The 13,210-nt window shown below is 41.1% G+C and overlaps 1 long non-coding RNA gene across 1 annotated transcript in view; it reads left to right on the forward strand.

Annotated features, from left to right (window-relative positions):
• The window catches only part of LOC107837158 (uncharacterized), a 294,598-nt gene that overhangs the window by 120,038 nt on the left and 161,350 nt on the right, over positions 1–13,210 (forward strand). Inside the window, exon 2 of the long non-coding RNA XR_001663157.1 lies at positions 6,580–6,589. This is a non-coding gene — a long non-coding RNA (uncharacterized LOC107837158). The remainder of the gene's footprint in view (positions 1–6,579; positions 6,590–13,210) is intronic.

Raw genomic sequence — 13,210 nt, forward strand, 5'->3', positions numbered from 1 at the left:
ATTAATGAAACGGGATGAAAACGCTCCTTCGACACGGCAACTTGGATCCACTTTCAGACACACAATAAAGAAAATAGGGAAAATGAGAAAAGTGCTCAGGAACAAATACTTATATTTGATGAGGAGGTGTGTGACAGAGAGGGGGTGGCTGTGTGTTTGAGTGAGAACCCCAGAACAGCATTGAGGATGTGTCAAAGCTGGGTCTGCAGGAGTATCTGGCACCTTTGAGGCACACTCAAGGCTGAGGACAGTCACACGCACGAATGCACACAGACTTCAGCAGCTGGGCGGCCAGACATCCTTCACTCCTCTTCCTCCTGTCCCGCCTCTATGGCTCTGGCAAATTAGAAGGAATTTGTTGGGAAGGGACGATTGTTTTCCCTTTCAGCGGGGCTTGTTTTCACTGGGGAAGTCTTGCTCTGGCTGGAGGATAGTGTGAATGGAGGTGAATGGAAGCTTTCATGAACTGTGAGGTGGTTGTGGTCATTCACTGCCACAAAGCCAGCCAAGCATCCTCTTGCAACCCGATTAGTTAGAGAACACTTCAGGCAGTTGGCTTCACTTGGTGCTCAAATTACCTTTTCTTCATATTTAGTGATATGATTCCGAAAGTCTTTCAGGTTCAGTCAGGTTGGATGGAAAGTTTTGATGAGTGGCAATTTTAAGGTCTTGTCAGATTCTCTAAGACCTTGGTTCTGGCTTATCTTGCCCATTGCCTTCCTGTGCAATTCTGCTTGATTCTCATATCCCCTTAGTTCTCTGTCTGGGATTTCTCCCATAAAGATTGATTTTTTTCAGGATTAATTATTTGGGCCAATCAGCAAGCAGAAGGCAAAGTTCTGAACAATGACATTGTTTCATGATTCCCTCCTGTATTTGGCTCCATTCATCTTCCCGTCAGCTAGGATCAAGAAAAGCATCCTCATAGTGTGATGCTGCCATCAGTTGGGTAACGTTCAAATGTACAACTTCGTATATTGTTTTGAACATTTCTATTTTGGTCTCATCTGACCAGAAACAGTTCTTCTGTACTATGGGAGAAGGCTGGGCTTTAGTCACAGCTGCAGAGGAGCGATGTAGCTGTGGTTTTGAGGAAAGTGTCAGGTGGTAGTGACTGGCACAGCGGGACAATAGCGTACTAAAGTGTCGACAGGAGAAGTCGCGGAAGAGGTCACTTATGGGTAACAGACCATTTCCTATTACTAACCAACACTTGTCATTCATGTAATTCATGGACATACATCGTCAAATTCTTTTAGCCTTAGCATTTGTTAGTTTGATGAGTTTTTCAGCTGGATGTTTTATGCTTCATTTAACCTTACTTCACACAACACCTGTTCACTTACACTGCTGCCCAGCAACTGCACCTTTCAGCAGTCTAGGGGTGCCTTGCTGAAGGGTGACCCCAATACCTTTGGACATAGAGTCCACCACGCACCTCATCTGGCTGTTTTTTTAAGAGCTTTTCTTGGCATCTTCTTGTCGACATGTGAGCCCTGACTGTTAATCACATTCACGTGTTAAATTCCATTTTAAATCTGCTATTCTTGCACTTTATGAGAATTTTCCAGGAGAGTTGTGCGTCCTCTGTCATGTTTCTACATGCTAATCGTCCTACTTGACAGCTGTGTTTACATCTAGGCTCTGAGGCAGCTAATGAGAAAAGACTCAGTGGAACATGACGAGAGATTTTTGGAGGTTTTCTTCGCAAAGTGTTGCATTGATGGCAGTAACCTTTAAGCAGGTCGAACTGCGATGAGTCACTAGTGTTTCCTGAATGAATGGCGTATGGTGAAGACCAAGGAACAAAGCGGACATGTTGGGGACAAAGTTTTTGAAGATGATCAAAGAAGGGTTTATGGCCAATAAACTCATTGGTGAGGAGAGCAAGGATCAGTCTGCCAATTAAGTGGCCCATGGTGACTTTGGAGGAACGACAGAGAAGCACAGTTCAGGTGGTCTGTTAGTTGTATGTATATGCCTCAAATCTGGCCAAAGATGTTTTTAAAAAAAAAACATCATAAGAGGTGCCATTCATAGTTTTTCTCAGGCTATGCAGGGGACACTGTAAACCTGTGCAAGTATGTCATTGTCTAATGAAAACATAAATCAACTTATTGGGCCTACCACTATGTGAGGAGTTTGGCTAGAGCTGGAATGACCCAAAGTCCAGATTTCAAATGATTAAAAATTGAGTTATTTTGGGATTGTTAAATACAAATACACGTGAACCTTATCATACAGTATTTAAAAAAAACAAAACAAAACCAAATAAAACCCAGTTTTAGTTTGTGTTTTTTAAATTGACAAAAATGTCAACATGTTCAAGAGGTAGGAATATTTCACGGTACTGTATGTCTACCAGTCATAACACCAATCAAAAGCAAAATTAAACTTTTATTTTATCTGGACTGTCCTCATTGGGTAATGACAAACATAATCAAAGTGTGCACTTAGCAGCTCAGACATATGTAAGATGATCCACGTCTGTTACTTGCCTCTCCATCATTGTGCCTCCAGGTGTTTCTCTGTTAGCCGCTGAATGCGGCGCTCACTGCCGCAGCTGCCCCAGCTGCAGAAACCAGCTGTTTGTGTGGGTCATTCCAGCCAGCTGAGAGGAGAGTGAGGGGTCCTTTCCACCGTAGTCAGCAGCACATGGGCCAGCTCAGTGCAGCACCAGCAGCCAGACCAGGCCACCCAGCTCATCCTGTGCCATATTAGCCCCAGACGGTACATTGTTATTCTAAGGAAATAAATCCTTCTCGTGTGCTCTTGGGCTGCTCATCAATCTGCTATGCTTGCTGCACTTTCCCACATTTTATTGGTGATGAACTGTTATAATTTATTGAGCTGGACTTACTCTCAATATGACCTGCTTCTTTAGTGAGAGCACGTGTCTGAACACATGCACCTTTCTTTTAAGAACAAGGTTGTCTTTAGCACAGAAAGGAAAGGTTGGGACATAAGGACATTGGATTCAAGTCGTGACTTCTTTTAAGTGGCATCACAATGTCACCATCATTGTGAATTAAATTCACATTGGGCTTTTTACAGTTTATCACGTGTCAGCTACAAAGAGAGAACATGTAGAGTCGGTTGTTGAAGGCTGAAGTAGGTTATTTGGTGAAGATGTTTGCTAATATTTTTGAAAATGTTTTTTAGTTTTTAGAAACGTGAGGTTGGACTCTGAATTGCGGTGAAAGACCTGAGACTTGTCCCTCAAAGACTCAAGGCTTGACTTGGACACGGGTAGAAATTACTGCTTCATGAGGCAACATCTCTACCTCATGAAGTATGAATGATGACCAAAATTAGAGGATCCTGAATACAGGTGGCCAAAATGAACTTCCTCCTTATGGGGGCCAGACTAGGCCTTACAGACTCGACACATGGGGAGTGATGGGCGACATCGGCAGGCGAAGGTTTTCACAAATCGGAGTGAAACAACACATACGCTGCGTCAGTGATAAATGTTGAGCATTTTTCTTTCCTGTGTTGCATCGCTTCACAACACGCAAGTTCAATATGAAATGAACGGAAAGGGAACAACATTACCTCCTGCTTGTCGAGACCTTCAGAGAGCAGTGCTGTCATCTTGAGGAGATCAGAGTAAAGCCACAGCTCCTACCCATCGTAAAGACTCCTGGGTCCCTCCTTTTGGAGGTTTTTAAGTCACGCTGGGTGATTATGGCATCCTAATTGATGCCCCACAGTTCTGAATGCCCTTGCCCAGACTCAGGTGGGAACCCCCTCCTTCTCATTTCCTTTGAGCTCTTGCACATGTGATGGGAGTGCACATCCGAAAACGTCTGGTCCACCTGAAACCCAATCGTTGCTTGTAGCAACCAAAAGTTTTTACCTTTCTAACAAAATGATGGGGTAATAGAAAAATATTCTACATAAGGTTGAATTTCCTACAGAATGGTGCCCAGGGCGACATGGTGCAGTGGTTGCCCCGTATGCACAGGCTATAGACCTCAACACTGTTGTGTTTTTACGCCTTCTCTTCTCTTTCTGCCCTTCCTGTCAGATTACTGTTGAAAAAAGGCCACTGGTGCTAAAAGAAGTCTTGAAGAAAATGAATGGTGTCCAGTTCCTTCTCAAGTCTCAGTGTAGCCAATTAATGTCTTGTTAGGTTTCAACCAAAGCAGGTGTGTCTCCATCGGCAGTGTGCTCTTCACTATATGAGCATGAATATGGGTAGAAACGTGGGCAGGAATGTGGGGACGAGGGTGGGCTGAGAGCTGATGATGTCATTTTGCGTGTGTACCCATGAGTGGTCAGTTTCTTCAAAACCTCTTGGTATATTTGCTTGTTCCCCTGTCAAGTTGATGCTGGATGCACTCTCTCACAAGTACCAGCTGTCACCGTCCAGTGAAGTAAATCTACAGGCCCATCAACCAATGCATTTTGCTATCAATCAGTTCATTTGCGCCCGACTTGCCCGGCTCGTACCACCTCAAAGGTGGTTCCAAAAAACCAGGAGGAACCACAAGGGATCTGAAAACGGAGACGAATGGAGGAAAAAGAAGTTAAAGCCACACCCATGGAGAATGGGCCGTAGTCTAAATGACTTGATAAGAGGATTCTGAGGATATTCATGCAAACTGCAGCTGAAACCTCCTGGCTTGGTGACCTTTCTCATGTCTCTCTTCTGGCACAAAATTGTTGTTTAATGTCATTTCTGCAAAGCTTCCTTTAAGCTCCAGAAGCTACAAGCCATTATAAAAAGCCTCAAGAACAGCTTCCTCGCACGATTTAAGCCGTTTATACCTTCCTTTCCTCCTCCACCAGCTACTCTCTTCTTTTTACCTGGGATAAGCAGAACATAGCCTGCTATTCATGTCACATCTTGCCAGTAGCCGTCGCTTCGATGGGAGCCAGTGCTCCACGAACACTCCGGTGTTGAGTTCCACCATAGGGACAGGTTACCGGCTCCCGCTGCCAACAATGTCCGTTGAGCGCAAATGTTTATTTTAAAAGTTATGTTCGGGTATTGATTTTATTTCATTTTCCCTCCTTGCAGCCCGCCTGTTCCTGGCTCAGGTAAAGTGCCTGTCCATCATGAGGTTTTCCTGCTGGAGCTCGGCATGTTGTCTGTCTCATAAAAGCTGCTACTATAGTATAATGTAGCTCCATAGCCTGAAATGTTCGACTTTCCTCTCCAAGAACACTCAGCGTCCACAAAGTGTGTGTATATGGGCACAAACCAAGAAAAATATGTTCGAGACTAACTTCTTATGATAGTCTAGACATGGAATATCTCACCTACCAGGAGGAAAAATATAACTGTTAACATTAATTTGTTACATGCCTCTTTGCCCACTTTCCTTATTTTATACCTCAAGTCTGTGTTTGTGTTCAATTACTTTTAAACTGGTTTATGTTTAATTCGAATGAAGTCACCCTTGAAGTTTTCTGCTCTCAAAACCGTTTTCTTTCTTCCTGTTAAAAGTGGGACTCACTTCCTACTGTTTATTTATGTCAAAGATCATAATGCAAGAAAAAAAAAAGTTCTGGTACCTGCTGAAATTAGATGATTGATCTTTTAATAAACTTTTCAAAAAATGTATTGATGAGTGAGCATATACATATATTTTACATGTTGTGCTGAGCTACACCTTATTACTGCTGACCACAGTATATTACTGAAGTGTCTGGAGAGCCAACCATACAGCCAAATCAATGAAAAACTGACTTCATGAGAGGAAAATTAAAGTTCTGGAATGGCCTAGCCAAAGACCAGAGCCAAATATGGCTGACGATCTGTGCAGAGGACTGATATATTACACTATAGAGCAGTCAACTAAACCCATGTCAGCATGTGACATGCTAACACTTCTACCAAACACTAAAAGCTGAAACTGAATCATTAGCTGCATTGTCCATATAATCGCGCATTTTGATATTTTGAAAATAAATTTGCTTATTGGAACCACGTCAGTTTAAAGAAAATTAAGTTGTTTTTTTTTCTAAAATGTTTTGGAGGTAGGACGAGCTCCAAAACTTGGATGTTACCAAACCATGAAGACGACAAGGATGAAGGAGCGGCATGGTTTTTATTGATGTTTTTTATCATGTGAACAAATGTATGCACATGTGATTTTAGCTGATAATCACATATTTATTGAAAATACTGTAATTGCAAAAATGTGCTGTTTCGCTATTAGCAGAATGTTGACAAAGTTGTAAACGGAGTTAGTGTCTCTCCATAAAGTTTTAGTAAAATGGAACTTTCAGGGGGTATAGGAGGCAACCAGGTTTTATTTCTTTTGAAAATGTGTTTATTTTTCCATTCAGTGTTTTTTTTTTTTTTTTAATTCAACTATTTGCCATGGTCTCCGTTCCACATCAGCACTTTAGATCTTCTCCTGCTACATTACGGCGATAACCGAAAGTGTCTTTGTGTTTTTGTGTGGTATTGTTATGCATTCATAATGGATGTTGAATGCATTCAGGCCTAACAGCTGCACAGGTTCGCAAACATGCATTTATTAAAAAACAGTTCAAGGAAGAGTGTGCAAATATGAAAAATGCCTGCAATGAAAACAGAGACCGAGGTACTTAGCAGTAATTCAGCTGTTGCATTGTTTTTGTACGATGACAAAAAAAATCTGTATGTATGAATAAATAATTTGAGATGAAAACTGTTTGCACTGCGTCTTAAATCTGATTAGTCTACTTGTTTTGGCATCAATACCGGGTGCAAGAACCCTTATATCTAAGCACCGGGTAATTATTGTGGCTAAAATAGCTGTTTGGTCTGCCATTGAAGCTTATAAACCTATCAGACAGGGTTTAAAAAATACATCTGAGTCCTCACGTTATGCCCTTTTGGCTCCCATTTTCCCCAACATTTACAGCACAAACTTTATGACAATCCATCTGTAACAGCTCTGATGAGACTGGTGCTCAGATTTCGGTACAGTTAAAGAGGTTATGCTGCTCAAAAAAAAAAAAAAAAAGTGTTTGAGCTAATCCAGAGGACTTTGCTTCCAAAGAGTCCTGCTAATGTAGGAAACATACTCATGGAAGGCAAAATTTATTAGAGCCATAACAAAATCTGTGAAGGCTTTTCAGCATCTGAAGTAGCTTCATTTTTCTGCTGCCATTTTTAAACAGTATTTTGTATTAGGTATAGTTTTAAAAAGGTGTAGTAAATTAATAAACTTTGAAAATGTATGTACATCCTAATAGATTTTGGAGCGGTTATGCTTTGTTGTCACACTTTAATGCTTCAAATCTTAATTTGTGCAAAATTTTCAAGGCATAAACGTCTCATATATATATATATATAAAGTGACTTTAAACGTCACTTTTGAACGTTTTCGAAAGTGACTTTAAAACACATTAAAGTATTTCAATTGAGTTAATTGCAATTAGTCACGTTTTAATCAAAAACATTGAGAAAAAAACAACATTCTCAATTTAAAAAGCCTTTTTGTTGTTAAACTAATATTTCTCTGCAACTTAGTAAGAGACATTTATCTAAATATTATTGAGGATGTATGTATATATATGATCATGTATGTAATATTTCTATTTTGTGTGCGAAAGAAAAGGAAGGCAGTTTCTTTAGTGAAAAGGTTCATGTTGCGTCCCTTTTTCAGGTTTCACATGAAGTATTAATCAGTGAGTTTTCTTTGTCCGTCTGCTGATTTAGGTTCATGTGAGGCTTACCCGTCCTGTTAGGAAGTGTGACTTCGCTCTCTGTTTTTTATCTTTTTATTTCTAACTTCTGTTTATCCAATAAATCAGTCGCAGCAGTCTTCTTGAAAAGCGGTACTTCCTTTAAATAAACCCAAAGCAAGCTGAGAAAACTTCAATCTCGTCCGCAGCCAGGCAGCTTCGTATATTAGAGTTGACAAACGTCATTAAAATTCACTGCTCCAAATAGCCGATCTCTCAGCAGCCCACACATGCCAGCTTTCAGCCGTTCAGCTGAAACCGTGGATATGCTAAACTCCGCAGAGGACGTCCACTGGGACGTGGAGGCCAGACTTGGGTTTCCCCCCTGGGACAGAATCCGGCTAGCACGCATGCTAATGGCTGGACGTCTCTAAGGTCTGTGCCTCAATCTTCATAAAATATTCTCCTCCGAGCTGGCTTTTCATCACCTATTAGGTCTCAAACGTTCGAAAGTGACGAAAGAAAAGTTTTGACAAAGTGCCAAAACAGACTGTCACAACCTGCTGCTTTTCAAAGAAACGCCTTGGCCTTCCTCGTTACTTCCTCCAAAATGAAGAGCCGCTGATTAGCTGCTGCTGCAGAAAAAACCAAGCGCCGGGGAAGCTACGTGAACGCCGTGGCTTCTCTAATCTTCAGACGGCAACAGAAGCGGCTGGAGGAGGACGGGTCTGCTTCAGCCTTTTGTGGCTGAACACAAGCTGTTCATGCGGCTGAGTTAAGCTAACCACAAGCTGGCCAGCAGCCGGAGTGCCAACGTCCAAGCAGGGTGGAAATTTGGCACTTCGAGTAGGTGCAAGATTTCGAGGTAAAAATAAAAGCCCCCAAAAGCAAAAGCCGCTTACTTCTACGATTTCCTATAGGAGCTTTGTCATCATTGTACACTCAGCAGAATGACTCCTAGAGTTAGCTAAAACTAACAGATTAGGTCAGTTTTAAACAAATACTACACCCTTGTCTGGTATTTGCAATCAGCAAACTCTGACATGGTGTGACCCATCTTAGATATTTTTTCATCCAAAGGAAAAAAAAATCAATGTCTAAAGAAAATATACAGGTCTGCTGTTTTAGGAGCTACAAGTATCTTTGTGTGGACAGCAGATTTCTTCAAAATACCACAAACGTTGCTGCTAGAATTCTGTTCAATAAAATGTATGGTGGATCCAGTTTTTTTTCAATGGAATACACACACAGGACTTACTGGAAGGGCAGCTTTAACCATCAATTAAAAAAAAGTAAATATGGTATACTGCCTATATTCTTGAGCTGCCCGGGAATACCTAAAACCCGCTAATACTAGACTCTCCCTAAAAATGCTCAACTTCATAAAAAGTAGTTTTAAATAACAGATTGGGTACAAAGTGTCCAGTTCAGGCCTTTACAGAAAAAACTTTACTGGATTTTATTTAGGGGTGTCAAAGGAAAGTGATCTGAATAGAGGCACACTGTTGGAAAAAAAAAAGAGTTGTGAATCACAAACATCAGTTCATTCAGAGTTCATCTATGTGAGCTGAATTTTAAGCTACTTGTAAAGGGTGGATTTGATTGAACATCCTGGGCCACCATCATACATTTGTTTTTTTCAGTGGTGGCTTTTAATGTGGGTGTTATGGGCAGTTGTCCAAGGCAGCATTAGAAAGGGGCCCTAGATAATATAATACAACTCATCTGTTAGTTTTGCCTTGAAGAAGTTTGCTACTGCTTCTACTTCAGTTGCTTGTTGGTGGGAACAGGGAGGCTAGGTTACCTGCTTTCTGCATTTTAACTGGTTGAGAGGCACCAAAAGGAGTCCACTGGTTCTTTTGATCATGTTCAAGCACAAAAAACATTATTAATATGATTCAACAACATTGAAACAAACTCAGCTGCATTTATCAGAGTTCTTGCACCTTTAGAAAGACTACAAACCACACAGTCACTGATGACTGAGCTACATGGCTAACGGTGGACTGGAGCATGCTGGATTTTTTTCTGTGTCTCTTCCACATGTGTTTCCAATGGGAAGAACAGAGTGCATGTCTGATTCTCAAGCTGGTATCAGCTACAGTTGACACTCACGCACGCATGCTTTGTCTGCACATGCACATATTACGGTCTGAGCTTTAAAGCGCTTCTGATTGGAGAGAGGCTGCCTGGTGAATGTGTGCTATGGGCTCGGGTTACTTTGTGGCTGCTGAATGTCTAACGAAGGAGGATGTCAGTCTTTTCTGGGAAGCGGCTGTGACAGCAATGAGATGCAGAGGCAAATGAAACCTCAGCAGAAAAAAAAATCAAAACATTAAACAGCAGTAGCATTTTTTAAAACCTGTGTGGTTCTTTTTTTGGCTTCCACTGCCGTGATCTGGGATACTTCTTCCTTTTTTTATTCTGGATGCATTTAAACTAAAAATCTCATTTATTGTAATTATTCAGTGACAGTGACGCTGTCACATGGAAAACTGGAGTTTTTCAAGGTAAAAACAGAAGGTTTGTCGTGTGACAGAATAAAAATGTGTTGTAATGCATATTAATAATGTTGTGTGGGGGGTTTACAGTCACAGGAACTGAACACCTTTCAGTCACTGAATCAACCATGAAGTCTTTGTATACTCAATTAATCTAGACTCAAATATAAGCATGGACCAGTTATCACTAGCATTAACATGGTTTTAAAACATTACAGTTTAAAAACTGATTCCATTTTTGCCTTATAGCATTCCTGCAGTAAAAGTCTATTTTGAAGAGAGACTAGAACCAATGGACCTTACCAAGCTCCGCCCAGAAACGCCCCTCGACAGTCCCACGTGGCTGCATGTCTCACAAACAAAGCCTCGCTGGGCTTAGTTTCTATGTGTAAATATGGCGTCTTTCGTTTTAACTGACTCTCTACAAAGTATTTCTGAGTCGATTAGTGTAGAATTTCTGCTGGATTTTCAAAAAATATGAGCGACGACAATGGACAGGGGAACCAACAAGTTCATGTCGTCTTTTTTGGACGAAATCAAGCTGTTTGAGCCACGCGATGCCTCCAACATTGTGCGCGTCACAGCTAAAAGCTACTGACAGATGAAGAAAACAGCAGATCCTCAGACCCTCAGCATAAAAATAGCTGTGGACAAGATCACTGATGCCTATTGTTCTTGCAAGGCTGGGTAAGTCGGCATTCATGGTTTTGAGGGTTACTCCTGAAATCAGTGATTTCTGTTGTTGGCAAATGTTTGAGTGTGCCTAGGCCTGATGCACTGTACTTGGTGCTAACGTGGCTAACACGATTACAATTTAGTAAAAAACCCTGTTCAGGTAAAATAAAATCCTTAATGCATGTCAGATACGGTACACATTACATATTGATCTGTTCAGCTAACGTAAGACTGTGTAACAGACCGGCTTCAAGGTGTAGAAGTTGTATCGATACTGCCATTATGCTGTACTTAGCTAAAAGGTTTTCATAATGAATGTGTTAATTATTGACTTTTTTCAGACTTGGGGGTCATTGTTCACACCTCCTTAATATCTTACAATATTTCAAGCTTCAAAATTCAAAAGGGATCGGGAGGTGCTGGTGCCTATCTCTAGCTAACGTTCCGGGCGAGAGGCGGGGTCACCCTGGACAGGTCGCCAGTCTGTCGCAGGGCCGCTCAAAATATCCCCATTCACTAAACACAAAGAAAGCAAAGTAATAATACTTACACCAGCACACACTCCTTTGTTTTTATTGATCTTACGATGGTTGAGAGGAGCCTCTCCTGGGGCTGCCACCTTATCGTGGTGGAGGGGTTTGAGTGTCCCAATGATCCTAGGAGCTATGCTGTCTGGGGCTTTNTCACTAAACACAAAGAAAGCAAAGTAATAATACTTACACCAGCACACACTCCTTTGTTTTTATTGATCCTACGACGGTTGAGCTGCAAATGCGGTTGAGCTGCAAATGCGGTCGTGCACAAGCTTTGATCCAAGCAAGGCATTCCGCATCAGATTTGGGAAATCTGTGAATTTTATTTCCACAAATACGATCAGGATACCTGACATCGCCTGTACAGATTCCCCACTGACAGTGGAGAACCATTCTTATTTGAGTTCTGTCGCAAACCCTTTGATTGTGTAGATTGTGGTGTGCTAGTCCGCAATCTACATTATCATGTGTTTACTACTTTAGCTTTTGTTTGTGAGACGGTCAAGCACGTGGTAGCTGCGTAGTGACGTCAAATGGGCATTAGTCAATGAAACGCGGACCCTGTGGTAAGGTCCATTGACGGCACCGCTAACTAAAATATTAGTTGCACTTTCCATAAAGTACTAATCTTAAACATTAGTTCTGCTAACGCACTATTACAGGATGGAATTTATTGGAAGCTAATGCTAAAGTGTTAAAATCAATCATGTTGTGTGATAAATACACAACATGCTGAAAAAAGAAACCATGGAGAGGAAATAGAACTGCTGAAAATTGAATAGTCATGCCCCACTTCAAAATAAAAGCATAAAAATAAACCTCTATTTGACAAATCCTTTGCAGTCGATAACAAAGACTTCAACACGCGTCAAACTCTATTCACCTGAAAGTTTAGAAAACATCCATCTAAGTTAGTATTTTACAATAGATGTGAAATTAATTAATTTAGGGGAATCCAAATGCAGTAAACGTTTTCAAAGTTAGCAAAATGCTGAAAAGCTAAACAAAAAATTAGCTCAGCTAATAATGTGGTAGCGGGAGTGTCCTCACTACAGCTAAGAATGTTCCACCATTGAACTTTGTGAGACTCCACAGTTTAAACAGTTTACTAACCTGCTCAATTATTCCGTCAAGCTTCCACATTGTGAAAGGAAATGACAATAGAAGTGTGAGCCTCCACCACGTTTTCTACTGATTTGCTGTCCTTCCAAAAATATCCACAAAAACAAACGCTGGCAACACTGCAAATGAGTGGCAGGTGAAAGAAGAAACACCAGGATCAAAAATAACTCGGGCAGGGACCCTACATAACCCTATATTTGGAGAAAAGCTTGCATTCTATTAACACATGGCTTATGGGAGTTTATATTTTCAGCAGCCAAAGGAAACAAATGGAAGAGAATATATGAACATGGGGCTCGAAGCTTTTATCCAAGCAGCCTGGACTGGAGGAGGTAGAAAGCTGTGGAGTGACAACGGAACAGACAATCTAAACCATCATCTGGGTGAGACACAATCTAGTTCCAAGTTCATTAGCAAACACTGAGCATATACACTGAGCATATGAGAGCACAATGTGAGGCCCAACACAGCATTGATGTCCACTGGTCAACTTCAACAAAAACATTTAAAAGCAAATTATTTTGGTCCGTATTGTCGGCAACATCTGAGTGAGCTCAGAAAGAGGAGAATCTGCTGAAGAAAGTTAAGATGTGAGAACTGAAGATGTGTACGGTAACTTAGGGGTCCGATGCTCAAAGGACAAGGTGGGAAATTTTATTTTAAGCCTATGAAGCATATTTTCAATTAAATAACAGATGAACATTTTTTTTATCTTTATCCGAGAAACTTTCCGTAGTTTGACTCCATAAA

The sequence above is a fragment of the Poecilia formosa genome, unplaced genomic scaffold (genome assembly GCF_000485575.1).
Source record: "Poecilia formosa unplaced genomic scaffold, Poecilia_formosa-5.1.2 Scaffold4, whole genome shotgun sequence".
Classification (NCBI taxonomy): domain Eukaryota; kingdom Metazoa; phylum Chordata; class Actinopteri; order Cyprinodontiformes; family Poeciliidae; genus Poecilia; species Poecilia formosa.